Genomic DNA, 13729 nt, shown 5'->3' on the forward strand with positions numbered 1-13729 from the left:
TGTGAAAAGATAACAAATTTTCTCACCGTTTGTGGAAGAACCATGTTTCCCTATTTACACAATTTCAAAAGTACAAGCAAATTTGCTTCCTTTACTTTTTCCCTCTTTTGTTACAAACCGTGTGCCGTAAGGCAAAGGGCTCATAAGTCATAACACAAAAAATGTACTATAATATAATCTAATCTATATAGTACTCACTAGCTAGTTATCCATCTTTAGCATAATGAAGAATCTACTAACATAAATTTACCATTTAGTAGGGAACAATATGAATCATAAAGTTTATGTCAACTATAGTATTTTGAGAAATATTTTGCACACGTAATGGATTTGTAAGCTTCACTTCAGCTACAGTATCTAAGCCACTAATTAATAGTGATGATGTGATGACTTTTTAGTTTACGTACGGAAAATGTTTAATTAAGGTATGCTATTGCCGCAATTTATGAGGATGTGGAAGATATTAATTCAATAGGTTTCTTAAGATGGAAAACTATTAACTGACCTATACTTTATTTATCCTCTTGCAAATTGGAGTTGAAATTGGGCAAATGTCATGAATCACATCTTAGTTTCTTGTCAAACTTAAATTAGGTTTTCATCTCACAATGTCATCAATCAAGCTAAGGATTAGAACCACAAATTGATGGTGATGTTGAAATTGAAATCATGACGTTGCACATGAAGTTAAGTTTTTATTTTTTTTTAGGCATATTATGGTCTCACGTAAATTTAAGTACTCACTTATATCTTTGATGATGTTTGGAAATTTTAACAACTGAATTGTGACTTATATCTTGGATGGTAGTTTCGAATAGAAGAAAAAAAAAATGTGCTTTTCCTTTATTTTATAAACGAAATTCCTAGATTACCCCTCAAATAGCATAATTTTATTTTCCTACGATTCTTATTTATATGGAGCAAATATTGATGATGGATACTTTTAAAGTACACTTATTTTTTATGGGGTTAATAGGTTTTTACCCCCTTCTATATAGGTGAAATATGGTTTACCCCCTGTAAAAACAAAAGTTTCGAGATCCCTCTATAATTTAAAGATTTTTTGGTTTTGGACCCTTAGTATATATGATTGTGCATTTTCGCTCATATGGCAATGGGGTAAACCAAATTTAGCCTATATGATAGGGGGTAAAAGCATATTAACCCATTAATTTCTGCACAGTCATATACACTAAAGAATCTTTAAATTACAAGGGGGATCTCCAAACTTTTTTTTACAGGGGGTAAACCATATTTCACCTATATGGGAGGAGGTTAAAAGCCTATTAACCCTTTTTTGTGTTGAAGAAATTTAGTTCAACCTAACTAAATCTTTTAATACGTATGAAGTTAGTTATTGTTCTTTTTCTTTATATAATTAAGGCTGAAGTAATATTAACTTATAAGCGGATGATCCAAATTTCAATACCTTCTCTTTTTATAAACTGAGGTGATGGCAAAGTCGAGAAATTTGAGACAAATTATAGTCGAACCACACTTAATGAAGCCAAATAAATGATCTTGGATAGAAGAAAATAAAAGACTTAGGATTCCCACATTCCCCTTTGGATGGATGGAGTTGATAATTTAGTTAGTAGTAGGATAGTATATAATTTGGTTTGATATCTCACATCTTTCTACGAAGTTTGTGTAATTAAAATTAGGATTGGACTTGGGGCATTCTTTAAGCATCCTAAATATAGTAATTATTTTTTTGAAAAGTTAATTATTACAACTTTTAATGCATTCAATGCACAACTTTTTATTTAAGATTTACTATTTAAAGTGCTTAACAAATACCCTCGAAGCTAACGTTAACATTTCTCTTAAAATTATAACTTGCTCGACTCTTTTCTTAGAATTGGCTCTTTGAAGTTGTTGGGAAATATCCCTTTCAATGTTTAAATTCGTTTGTAATATTCCCTGTTTTAGTAAATGTGCAAATGTTGAAGTTGTTGTTTACCATACAAAAAAAAAAAATAGTAACCTATATCAAGGTCAGTGTTGTTAGAGCAGCTCTAGCGATGGGTTATTTTGTGAGATTCGGTATGTAATTCCAACTTTTCCAATTTTTCATCACTTTTTTCATTGGAGTCCGTCACAGAGGCGTGACCATTGCTTACCGAAGAAACGTTATTTTGTGGGGCCAGCCTACATCAATGTTTGTTAACAAACTCGTGTGGGACCATATATAAATAAAATAGTAATATGTGAGGTAAAATTTTGGGATCAAAAATGAGTTTTTAAATCTACACCGTTAGAGTAAAAAATAAGTGAGATATTTTAAGATGATGTGGCTTTAACGGAACCCACAAAATAACTTTGAGTGAGAGTTCACTATTGAAAGTGCTCTTACTAGGATAAGTGGGAGTCACAACTCCATTAAAGGTTCGAGTTAAAACAATTGCATTTCATAGGCCATTTCAATGTGTTACTATGTAAATTGAATTTTATTCTTTCACTCTTTTCAATTAAAGGTCTTGCCAACCAGTGTCCTAAGAGCAATGATTAAGGAATTTAAAATTAAAAGTTTTGTCTTGAAAACGTAAGATGTTACATTTGACCAAATAATGATTATACTACTTTTTATTAAAAACTTACTTATTTTAGTTGCTTAACCAATGCCTTTAGACACTAGTTAGCATTCACCTTCAATTAATTATGTTTCAAGATACTTTATGGTTTTTTCTTTTCTTTTTTCCCAACAGTTTTTTTACGTATTAGGGCTATTATTGCTACGATTTATTGTGATTCTTCACGCGGGGATGTGAAGGAATTGGATCCATAATAAAATTACCCCTATTGGGACTGAGGGGTACTTTGTCTCTGAAATAAGCTATCATGCTTGGCATCACTGGGAAATGGAAAACTATGGACTATAAGATTCAAATGTGCCCCTGTGCCAAGATGAATATAATCATTAACTTATGTCACCAACAAATATATCTTGTTCATTATTTCCTTAATTTCTCCCCTAAAAAAAAAAAAAAAATTTCCTTAATTTCTTTTCCTAGGTTGAATTTTCATCATAACATGGGATTTTTATTTTGGGTGAGACTGGGGTGAGAATTTCTACTAAGGTGATTGATTCTATAAAGCAAAAAAATTGTTAAAATAGGTACCAACTTCTAACTGCTATGTGCTCAAAGGACCTCATGAGATATGAAAAAGAGTGATGTATAGGAAACTATATGGTATAAATTACAAATATTCTATTCATCACCATGTGACTACCAAGACAAAAGTTAGCTCATATCATATCATGCCTAGTCTAACAGGAAAAAAAGAGGCTCAAGCATGAGAATGTATAGTTTTTAGAATGAGTGGAACCTTTAACAAAAAGGTACACTTCATATATTTCAATTCATACATTCCAAACATTGGCCAAATATATAAAAAAACATTTCAGATTGAAGATGTGTATGATGTCCTATATGACTAGTGGTGTAAGTGGTCCGGACAAAACCAAAGAAATCGAAAATCCAAATTAAACCAAACCGAAAACGTATCCGACCTTGTTTTGTTCGGTTCAAAACTGAACGAACCAACCTAAACCGATCTAGTTTGGTTCGGTTCTCAGTTTTTAATTTTGAGATCCAAAGAACAGATGAACCGAACCGATGCTAATCTCACTCCCCATTTTAGTATTATTATCCCTCCTTACACACACTTATGATTAAACTCAAAATTAAAGTCCAACATAAAATACTCCTTAATTCATTCACTTTCTGTCATCATCATCACATCTCATCTCATCACTCACGCTCTATTTCGTTTCAATTAAAAAAGAACACTAGCCGCCAGTCATGTCTAACCCATCGTTCCTCACCGCCGCTAGGATCGTTCATATCTTGTTAGTTTTTTCATGTTAGTTATACAATGTAGTTTGGAAAAAAGATAGCATGACAAACAAAGTTCTATGAAATATTTGAGTATGTTGTATGTATGAAATACAAATTTGTGAAAACCGATTCAAACCGAACTGTTACACCCCCATACACGACACTAACATACTACATACAATTATTTTATTTTCTCAAATTATTACCGGTATCAGTTTGTCAATATCATTATCATATTCTAGCGTCGGTACTTAATAGTTGGTCACTCTTTTCCCCCCTTAAGTTGCCTTTTATACATTGATGCTTATACTCAATTTTCTATAACTTGCAGTAAAATCTTCTTCTGTTAAAGGTTGACACCACTTAGAAAACTTTACATAGAAGCATCATTGGTATACACCACATTACAAATATTGGCATAAACTTTTGATTCATAAGAGAAACAAGTACTATAATTTTTTTTCTAGTTTTGTTCATCTAATCTAACTAGGCAATGGTGGCAGACGACCCTTCGATTTATCTCCTACATCTTTTTGGGTGGTTGAATTTGGACTCATCAACTAAAATTTATATAGGCTTAGAGAAAAAAGCCTAAAGGTAACAAAGAAATTGACATCCGGTTTTTACTGCAATTGGGAATTATAAGTATCTACTCAAATTACCACTGTGGTTTTCTTTAGCAAAAAGAAAGGGTTGGGACCAAACATCAGTCACCCACCCTAAAGAAGAGAGATAGAGAAATAAGAACATAAATATGTTACCTTATATAGTTTGAGTAATTTTGTTGATCTTTAATATTTTTAAACTATGGTGGAAAAATAGTGCTATTGACTTTCAAAGAGGGCCATGGACACCAATGCTTGCTTTTAGTATGTTTTTCATGACATTCCTATCAGGTTGTTGCACAAACCAATTGTTAATTGCTTATTACATAAGCGTTTAATTAATTTGTTCATCTAAATAATGTCTCACATTATTATTAACCATTATTTACATTCGAATAGAAGACAAGCGGACAACAAACTGCGTCGTCAGACCTTTTAGTTATTAATGATCTGAATTAGTTTTCGATTTTGTAAATAAAACATATTCAATTTTTTTTCCTTTTTCTTTTCCTTTCTAAAATGACAATTCATGCTCGTCATATGGTCATAAAACATATTCAATTTAATCGTACTTCCGTACAATTTTACATTGGGGATGTTAAGTGGGTCTTACACACACGTATGCACTCAAAAAACTAAGAAATGAGCTACAACAAAGACCTCAAAGTCTTACATTTCATCAAATTTTGAACATAATTGACTATTATCAAGAAGTGACTCTACAAAGGGTGTTTATATCCCATATAATCTTAAATGTGCACATTACTCATTTTTACTTTTTTTTTTTAAAACTTAATCATCTCTCTTAAACTCTTAACACTTTTCAAAAGTTTAACAAATATTTCTTCCGTCTCATTTTAATTGTCGTACTTGGGTTGCATGTGGTTCTTAAGAAAATAATTAGTTAGTTGATTTCAATGGTAAAATTAATATTCTTTTTGATCTTAATTATAAGTAAAAGTTTATTTTTTATATTCATTCAATAACTAATGTACATACCAAATACGTTAGTTATTCATGAATCTAAAAAGTAAATGTTTGTTTATAATTGAGACCGAATGAAATATCATTTACTAAAACAGTTTATTAAGTTAGTAAAGTAGATAAGTGGAGTGAAATTTAATAAATAAGACTATAGTAGTGATTTACTCCCTTGTTGGGGGTGGATATAATCAATCAACTCTCATGCATATCTTATTTACATCAATTTTAGTGATTTATTCTTTGTTCGTCATGCTTGTGATAAATTGACGACCTATAACTTGGTTTTAGATTTGGAGTTTTATTTGAAAAATAATATTTGAATCTTGATTTAGAATTAGATGTTTTGGTAAAAAAGATCATCAGCGCTTAATTTAAATTAACTTCTTTGTTAAATGGATGAGGGATCGATGTTTAGGAAAGAGTATTGACATCTCATCTCATTGAAGAATTAATGATTAATGGTCATTGATAATGATGTATAAATAGAATATTTATGTTTGATCATTAGGATACAAGAGGAAGAGATTGGTCAAATCTAATCCCAACACTTTAATATTGTTTCATTTAATTTACAAACTGTCATCCTTTACTTTGTTTTTACTCTACAAAACTATCTTTAATTCCTACACTACTATTATAAGCAAAAAATTATATTTTAAAGTAAAAAATTATATTTTAAATTCATTGAATTAATAATGTATTTAGTTTTTAGGGTTATAGTGTTTTTCACCCCTGTAATAGATGTCATTTCCGGTTTTTGCCTTTATAAAATTTTCGGTTTGATTTGCGCCCTCGTAAAAAATTTATTTTCCAGAAAACACCTCTAATAGGCCATTTTCAAAAGAATTTTTTTTTTTTAAGAAATTTTGGTTTTTGAATGGCCTATTAAGGATGTTTTCCGAAAAATAAAATTTTTACGAGGGTGCAAATCAAACCGAAAATTTTATAGGGCGAAAACCGGAAATGACATATATTACAGGGGTGAAAAACACTATTAACCCTAATTTTTATTATAGACCACATATTATTTAATAAACGAATCTAAAATGTTGATTTTTGTTTATAATAATGACCGGATGGTGTAATATCTCACATATCTTTGAGTATGTGACAAGTTAATCCACTTCTTTTGTGAGGAACAACTCGTTATTTCAATAAAAATGCAAACAAGTATATCTATTTCTACCCTTTAAGAAATCCTATTATGGATATTCTAAAAATTGGATACACCAATTGCAAGTGGCATCATGATAAATGAATCAAAAAATTTGTCCTTGAAATTATAATGGTTTGGTTAACTTTGTTCTTCAAATTAGCGAAATAGCTTGAAAATATAATGGTGTGTGCCCAAAATTGTAAAAGCTATGAAGATGACCTAGAAAAGGACGAAAGAGCACGAGTCAAATTGTCAAATGAGTGTGATTATTGAATAATTATTTGCTTTTTAGTGGTTAGATTCAAACGAAACCAAAGTCAAGATGTGGAGTATGCTAAAAGAAAGAATAAAATCAAAAATGGCAAAACTGCATTAGGGATTGTTTAACTTAACCAAGTTAAAGTTTTAAACATCTCATTTATCTATTTTCCATGTCAAGTTAATTATTCTTTCATGCCAAACTAGTCCTTTAAATTTATAAGGTCGATAATGGTAGACTAAACTTTATTTTTCATATATGTATGTTACCAAAAGTTTTATTTGACCATTCAAAAAACTAAATTATATCTCTAATTCATCAAGATAACATCATAGCGACTGTTACAATATCTAATCCATTCCTTAAAAAAACAATATCTAATCCATAAAAATTAACATCCATTTTTAGTTATAAGATTGTGACCACGTTGTAATTGTCAACGTGAGTTTAATTGTGGTACTTAGTAGTGAAAATATCATTTACATCATATCATTCAATAATCATGGACACACTTTTGTAACACAGCTGTACTATAAGAATGAAAGATAGTTTTTTTCAAGAATGAAAGTTAGTTAAAGGGTATATGTACATCTTTAAAGATAAATTAAATGACTAATTTAATACGAAGAAGCATAAACAACTTGTTTGAATTTCATGAGGTGTAAATTTAGTGGTAAAATTTTGACTTTATAACCTCAAAGGATGAAATTCAAATCTCATATAAGATAGTTGCAAAATGACTATGAATGTCATTGTTATTATTAATAAGGCTTAAATGCATGATTAGTTCTCTTAAATATTGCTCATAATTGATTTTTAGTCCTTGCCTTTCTAAATTCGAGTTTTTTGTCCCATATATTTGTGCAACTTGTGGGATTTTTTTTGTCCCTTCTCCCCCATTTTTTATGGCTTGGCACAAGTGATTTGGATAAAAAATGAACACATATTATATTAGAGTTTTTCAATTAAATTTAGGTCAATTTTTGGAACAAGGGTGTAAAACGTAATTAACGATGATATTACATCAAAAAAGTGGGGGAGACCAAAAAAATCGCACAAGTTGTAAAAAAGAGGAAAAAAAATTCTGATTTTAAAAATGGAAAAATAAAAGTTAATTTTGAGCAAAATAGATGGATCTAATTTGCATTTCAGCACGTTAGTTAAAACGAAATTGTTTAAAATTAAATGAAAAAAACTTTGTGAAATTTCGCCAATCAGAAAATATCACCAAAGAGCAAAACTGGCCTTAACTTTTTTTAAGTTTTTTTTTTTTGTTGTAAAAGTTAACTTATTTTATGTAATATGCATGCAACTCAATACACCGACCAATTTGACCTAATCTACTAGAAAATACATAATTGGCTAACTTTAGAAACGCATGGGTCTTGTTTGTTGATATATATGCTAACACAAATCATTCTTCAATCTTCATGTATGAAACTCAATTGGTGCTATATAAAAAAAATGCAAGCCTTCTATAACTTAATCCAGCAGTGAGCGTAAACTCGAGTTTGAAAGTTTGAAAGTTTTTTTTTTCTTTTTTTTGGATAAAAAAGTTTGAAAGTTTTGTTTATGAAAAAGTGAGCACAATGGTACCCTCGAGTTTTGTTTGGGTATGCATTCATTATCCAATTATTCAATTACATTGTTTTGCATGTTCACGTATGTATTTTCGGATAATTTGTGCGGTTCAGATACAAACTATTAGAAGTATGAGAATTTGTGCCCTTAACATATCTGAAAAAAACTAGATAAGTTATGGTGAAAAATCAAGTTTCACGTTGAAAAATGATAAAACCTTAAAAAAGTTTATAAAAGTGACACTTTTTATTTTACAAACTGATTTTGTATAGATCAATTCATTTTACAAATTAATTTTATAAGGATGAATTAAACCAAATATTAAAAATTTAAATTTGTTGAAGCATTTGAGGTTCATGTCATGATAATGAAACAAACTATTGATGATTTGATGTTTAAGAATCCGATTGAGCTCCACCTTGTGCATATTTGGAATCGTGTTGAGATAGGTAGAATCGCGGCGCCACCGTGATTTTGTCAAACTCACATCGAATTCAAACATATACCTAAACATATAAGAGCAAAATTTGTTGCATTGCAATGCCCTTGCCACAAGACGTTTAATTCTTTAAATTCAGTTTAGTTCCAATTTGAGATAAACTTTCTACATAAGCATGTGGAAGTGAATTCAGTTGGAATCATACAATAACTTGACGACAAAGAAGGTAAGATTGTGACAACCTACATACTATATGCATTTATGAGATTAGGTCTTTAATTTCATTGAAGAACTGCAAACGCGTATTTGAAACCTCTATACAGAATGTAATTGCTTTGTAGTGGTCCCCTAGCTAAGCTATATGCAAAGAGTATATTGCTTCTCAAAGAAACTGCACCTTGTACTTTCCTCCTCATCCCAACTTTTTAGTTAACAAGTAAAGAATGAGTGAATGACATTCTCTTCTCATGAGAGTCACTTTCCCATAGTTTTCATTTTATCATTTCAATGGCATTTGTTTTTCAAGTTTAATTTATTGAGTGCTAGTGTTGTGATCATTGTCTAATTATAATCCAAACGGAGAAAGTGTGTTTTGTTCTGCGGTGATAAAATATTATGTCGATCTTATATATATCAAGAATTACTTATACATAATAGAAGACAAACAGATAACAAGTTGCGCCGTTAGGCCGTTTTGGATGAGAAAATCAATCCTTGTAAACACACATTCATGAACTTAGGAGTCATGGCATTGTTGTGCATGACCCTTTGAACTCTATGTAGAAGCTCAACAACCTATGGTGCTAGGAAGCTAAAGTGTCAAAAGTAAATAGTATAAAAGCATGTTGATTGTCACAACACGTTTTCTCATGTTTGACCACTTTGCTTGACGCAGCTTTTAGGGCTGCATGTCCTACCGTAAAATCCCCGACCCCTAATCCTATGAGTGGTGAAACTCCGGTTAAGTTCACACATGCATGTTTTTCTCCTACCAGTCCATACACTATAACATCTGCAGACTTCGATGTCGATCTTCTATCTAGTGGGTCAGTCAGGACTAAGGAAGTTCACAGGGGCCTCCTTCTTCACTGATACTCCCGCTCGTCTGAATATATTAAAAATGACATCTCTAACAAATTTATGTTTGTACTTAAAGCCATGAAGCTCCTTACAATGAACTGCATGCTCCCCAAAAGTATTCAGGCACGTCTTACAACAAACAGGGCACACCTTTTCAATAGGGCACACAAATCACTAATAAATTTGATTTTCAATAAATAGGTGTATGATTGGTTTTACTTTCAAAAAATTGATTTAGTTGATTATGTAAAATTGATTATACTAAAAGTGAGTTACAAGTAAACTTATTTGTTTTTGGATACGTTCATGTAAATGTGAGTTGAATTATAAATTTATGTGTTTAAATCAATTTAAGAATCAAAAGCTACAAATAGTAGCTTCAAGTAGAATTGATTTAGTCCCGCAAATCAATTTCTAATAAAAAAGTCAAACATAATTTTAGATTTAGAATCACTTTTGTAAAATTGTTTCTAACCAAAAATGAGTTGAATATAACGTAGTTTATGTATGTTGTGCAGCAAGTGCGAGTTAAAAACTAGGGGTGGATATGGGTTGGGTCAACCCATAAAACCTGGTCAAATCCACCCAAAAACTCAAAAAAAAATGGGATGAGTTAGGTAATTGGGTGGGTATGGTTTCTAAAAATGAAAAACCCATAAAAATAATTGGGTTTCGGGTAAAACCAGGCCCAGACCCAAAAAACTCATTTACCCAATAATGTCAATATTTTTTATCTTTATTTTCATAGGGTATAGTTACCAATCAAGATGTTGCAATTTTTTGTTATTTTAATACTAATGCAATTTTATGTCATGCAACTTTAGTTTGTTGCAAGTATTTTATGATGGAGTTTATTAATTTGATATTATAATTTATTATTCTACGATGCATAAAATTATAGTAAAAATAAGTTAACAAATTTTTTTTAAGAAAATTAAAAAGTAGAGTAATATTTAAGAAAAATTATGGGAAATTGTCATTTAATCATTTAATACTAAAAATGGGAAAATAAGTTGGGTAATCCATTACCCAATCTAAACCAACCCAGAAATTAGCGGATTTATCCAAACCGACCCAATGATATAACGGATGGTTATTATACATCATCCAAACTGGAGTATCCTGTACGATTCCGGTTTAGGATTTGACCAAACGCAACCCAAACCGATTCATATACACCCCTATTAAAAACTGTTAGAAAAGTGGATGTTGAGCAGGCACATTTTATTAATAAGAGTAGAAATTTAAATTGAAGTTTCAAGTTAAAGTAAAAGATAAAACAACATTACATTTTTTTAAAGGCAACGTTACATTGTTTTAGTTATAAAAGTAGTACAAGAAAAGGGGCAATCGGGTCCTCTCACATTTTCAAACAATAATTAAAAGGGGACCTCCTTCCCTCTGCTCTTTCCTCTTCCTCTCAAACAAGTACTTAATCAAAGACTTCTCATACGGCATCATGGCTATAATTTTAATACACACACACACACACATATATATATATATATATATATATATATATAGAGAGAGAGAGAGTTTTACTAGAAGTCATCCATGAAGGTATTTTTTAGTAATCCACACCTCAAGATGTGATTTCAACTTTTTAATTATAACTTTGCTAAAAAATACCTTCATAAAAATTAATTGGTATTTTTTAACAAATGCTCATGCATATATTCCGCCACTACACAACTTCTTTTGCATAATTGGTTCACATTGAAAACCATACATAACAAATAATTGAGAGGTGTATATATGACACATGCACTTCTTAACTTTATGTATTTGGATGGATGAATCAAGAGGCATGTGGTACCACTTACTCTCAATTTGTGGTCCTAGTGGCAGATATGGGCAAGATTTTCTTGTTGTGTAAACATAACGAGTTTGACCCCTGAAAAACTACCCCTCTCTCTCTTACCTTTCCATTTCATTGCTAAATTTAATTACAATTGAAGTTAATAATAGAAGGTGATGTTGGAAGGTTTAGAAATTAAGTTAACCAAATTTATAAAGAGCAAGAAAAAAAATAAAAGTATACACACAAGCACACATGGAAATCTTCAAAAGGATTGGGCTAATGGGGTCCATCATGGAGATAATTTCAATTCCTAATAATCACCTCGAAATAGAGACAATCCATGGAACATTCTCCCAATATACCATGATGCATTGGTGTACATTTGTTATTGTTAGTAGTTTGTAGTTGTACTTACAATAGATAAGATGAGGTAAGAAGATGATGGTAAGGTAACTAAGCTTACAATAGATAAGATGAGGTAAGAAGATGATGGTAAGGTAACTAAGCAAATAAACCCATATCTGAAAGAGTGAGTGATGTAATGGAGAAAACATTGATCCTGGTGGACACTATTTTTTTAAGGATGGTTTAGAGTTTAGACTCTATTTCAGTGCCTCAGTTCTCCACAATTTCATAAGCAAGAACAAAATGATATGTCAGGAATAGAGAACGTTCCAAAGAAGTTGACACGCCACTCTAAATCTACGTTTATCAAGTGCTCATATGTATTAATAAAAATAGGGAAAAAATACATAAAAAATGGGGGACATAAAACCTGACCCAATGAATTCAAGTGCATGAACCCTAACGAGAAATACAACCAATAACAACAACATACTCAATTCAACCCTAGTCAATTCTAACAAACGATGTTTGCGAGCATCAACCGTGTCTTTAAGTTGGCGAGTGAACCAATTGTCAACACAGAACGAATCACGTACCATCAACTCAGCAACAAGCATTAATGACTCTTTCGAGTCTCAAACAATCTGTACCCCAACAATTCATTAAACAAAACGAAATCAAAGATCAAAACGGATTTGTGCGAGTCTTCACTTGGATCGATACGGCGAATGAATTGACCGCCAACACGGTCAAATTCACGTTCCAACAACCCATGTTAACAACAATCACAATAGACATCAAGGCTTTTTTAAGCCAAATCAACAAAAAAAAAAAACCCAGAACCATCGATAGCCAGATCGTGGGATGGTCAACCAACGGGGTTGAGCACCTCGAGCACAATAACAGACCCTAACGAATTTCGAAACAACAAACTATAAATTCATCTACAGTATCACAACTGAAACCAACGATAGTGATTCTCCTCCACGAAGGCGACATATCTGAAAGCAAATACCACCAACCAACGAAACAACTCCACTTTGTAACCCTTGGCGGACCTTAGATTCGACAGTGCTATATAAGACCACCAGAGAAGGTTAGGATGCTACTGAGGCTTGTATGCCGGAAGAACACCGTATTGAACATCTGCGATGCGACGAGAAAAAGAGAGAGCTACCATAGTTCTCCGTCGGATACAAACAACCACTGTCGTAGGAAGAGTGATGCGGATGGCTGGGCCATCGTCGCACCACCAAAGTTAGGGAGAGGCAGAAAAATAATTTTTAGTGCGACGTCTTCAGTTCTCCACAAGAAAATAACTTTTTCTAAAAAAAAAATATGAATGCATGGCTTGAGAAAATATTTAAATAGAAAAGTACTTATATATAAAAATTAAAATTAAAAAAAACACTAATTTGATCATGTTGTTTAGACACACATCAAAATACATCACTTAATTATTTTAAAAATATATATTATTTAATTATTTTTTCTCTATCTTTTTTGAAATATGTGAATATCTAAATATTGTGCTCAAATCGTTGTGAACATCCAAGACTACCTATTTTTACATTAAATTTCCAACATGTGCCATGCATTTTCTAATCATCAAAAGATGACAAAAAAAAAAACATGCT

Source organism: Medicago truncatula, chromosome 2 (assembly GCF_003473485.1).
Source record: "Medicago truncatula cultivar Jemalong A17 chromosome 2, MtrunA17r5.0-ANR, whole genome shotgun sequence".
In the NCBI taxonomy this organism is placed as follows: Eukaryota; Viridiplantae; Streptophyta; class Magnoliopsida; order Fabales; family Fabaceae; genus Medicago; species Medicago truncatula.